Source organism: Echinops telfairi, unplaced genomic scaffold (assembly GCF_000313985.2).
Source record: "Echinops telfairi isolate 266 unplaced genomic scaffold, ASM31398v2 ScPeMD7_7467;HRSCAF=8505_0, whole genome shotgun sequence".
Taxonomy (NCBI): Eukaryota; Metazoa; Chordata; class Mammalia; order Afrosoricida; family Tenrecidae; genus Echinops; species Echinops telfairi.
This window is the reverse complement of record NW_022111367.1, coordinates 13094987-13097792: the sequence shown is the minus strand read 5'-3', so window position 1 is coordinate 13097792 and position 2806 is coordinate 13094987.

Genomic DNA, 2806 nt, shown 5'->3' with positions numbered 1-2806 from the left:
GGGATCAGATCAGGTGCAATTCCCACACTGTGTCTCCAGTGTTGTTCCATGTAGGGTTAGGGGTCAGTGAGGGATGTCTTGTCTCATAGTGGGGCCAGCCATATGATCTTCTCTGTGGATTGGCTGCTCTGAGTGGGAATCTCGTCATCAAGGCTTGGTGGACCAGGTTGTGATCCACTCTCTCTTCCTCCCCCTTCATTTACCCCCGTGTGCTCTGGTCAGACATGTCCCACTCCCAGAGCTGCAGCTTCAGTGCTGTCCCCTAAAGTAAATTCTTCTGGGGGGTGGGGCAGCTGTTCACACAGTTGGGATTGGGACCGGCCCCTCAGACCTGTCCAGTGAATCTTTGTGGGTTTTGAACAAGATAAATTGATTCTATGATAAGTAGCTGCACAACTCCTGACAAAAGAAAACATTCTCTGTAGTCACATGTCTTATTGTTGGAAGAAATAGAGAAAACTAGAATAAATTCCATGATGTGGGATTGGATTTACAGGTATTAAAAAAAATTCTTGGTCTTCAAAGTATGTAGATAAAGGAAGACATTTAAATGTAAATGTGATTATATGTATTCACATCTGTGGACACATCAGTATAATATACACATATATGTCTATTAAGCATTTTGTGTGAGTTTTTCTCATTCACACAAATATATGTATATACATATATTAGTTTGTTCTCTGAGAGACTCTAAGCATATCAACACCTGAATAGAAATGAGCACAGTTAGTGACCAAATATTGGCTTCTAAAAACAATTTTTTACTCAAAGAAACCAGATTTCCTGGGAGCGAGGTCTGATTGCAGTCACTGTGCCAGAAAGCACAGTGCTCAGAGATCGATGAGCTCGATCAAATAGCCACTAAATCCAGTTTGAAGTGACACCAAATATCCAGATCAGGCACAATTTTTGCATGTAATGCAAAATTTTAAAAATTAATCATGTAATGATTTATAACCTAGAATGTAAAATTAGAATCCACAACGTAATACATGAATTGAAAATCTCATGTTTCAAAGCACCTCCTCATAAAATACTCATTCACTCTAAAGAGGAAAAAAGGAACTTCTTGATGTAGAGACTTGAGATAAACCACCTGTAGAGATCGGAATGGGGCGAAGTCAGTTACCACCTGTTGGGATGCCATGAGAACTGTATATGTCCTGTGATATTCCTGCCACAAGTACATCACCTGAGTTCAATCATACTGAACCATCAGATAATTTTACAAAACAACTGGCACGAGTTCTTGTAAAGTTTCAAAATCATGAAAGTTAAAAAGAATGATTACGTAACAATTGTGTGTTGAAGAAGGCCAAAGAGACATGACATTGAACCACAACATGTGGTTCTGAACTGGACCTGCAAGGACACTGCTGGCAAATCCTGAGAGGGAACAGAGGATTAGTAAGCAGCAACGTATCGGTGTTAATTTCCCAATTTTGATGAATGGATTTAAAGAGAAAATCCTAATTTATAAGAAATCTGTCGTAAATATTCAGCAGTGATAGGACAGTAGGTCAGTAATTTACCACCAAATGGTTGAGGAAAAACAAAATTATTTTTACTATATTTGCAACCCTTTTCAAAGTTTGCCATTGCTTCAATGTTTTAAAATGAAAACAACAAGAATGAAGCAAATCACGATCAGAGTTTTCCATGAGAAAACTGTTTGTCATCCTCAGTTTCCTCTCGTCAGAGGTGGGTAGACTCCGTTGGTTTGAAAAGTCTTTGTGGACCCAAGGGAGCAATTACTCTCAATCTGGTGTCCACGTTAGACGCTCCGTTTTCTCCCAGGTCTGACTCAGATTGCTGGCCCGATGAGTAAGAGAGTCTCTCCCAGGGGACCCGTTATAAAAGGCTCTCTGCCTAGGTGCACTTTTTACTTCTTTATTTTTTCAGGTTTCCATTTATGTCTTCTAAAATATAGGGGTGTCAGATAGGGCCATGCCCTGGCAAAATAATGAGGAAGATGACTATACCTTACCAGTTTGTATTCGTCATGTAGTCTCCATCCTTGCCCCAACATCACAATTTTGGCATTTCGGTAGCACCCTTGTTTTTCTACCTCTACCCACCCAATAAAGACTTCTACCCACCCAATAAAGACTTCTACCCACCCAATAAAGACTTCTACCCACCCAATAAAGACTTCTCAATGCTTCAAAATTGGCCCACATTTTCCTGTTGTATAGTAAATATAAATTGATGGCTTTGTGTAGTCCAAGCTTTTGAAGTTTTTTTGCTTTTAAATAAGCACAGTTCATGAACAAATTAAAATAAAGAAAAACATTTTTTTTCCATGCTTGAAGATCATTAAAAGGTTCTATTTGAGATCCAGTGCCATGTGTAACTCTCTGTGACCCTATAGGAGAGAATGGAACTGCTCCTATGGGTTTCCACAACTGTAACTATTCATGGGAGTACAGAACCTCATCTTTCTCTAGCAGAGCTGCTGGTGCTTTCAAACTGCTGACCATGTGGTTTGCAGCCCAACTCTTAAGCCACTACACCACCAGGGCTTGCTGTAAGTCAGAATGGACTCGATGGTGAGTTTGGGCATGCTTAAAAGTCTGTTTCCCTTATTCATTGGCTCGCTCAATATTTCTTTCATATGTTCTGCAGCTTCAGTGAAATCACCTTTCATGATTTTTGCTTTAGTTCTCTATTAAAACCTTCCTCCATTTTAGCACTCCCCTTTCCAAAATAGGCTCCTTACTTTTCTCCTCTTCATTCTCTCCTTCCTTTTCTATTCTTTTCTCTCACTGAGGACATTTGACTATAGACTCCTGTATCTGCCTCT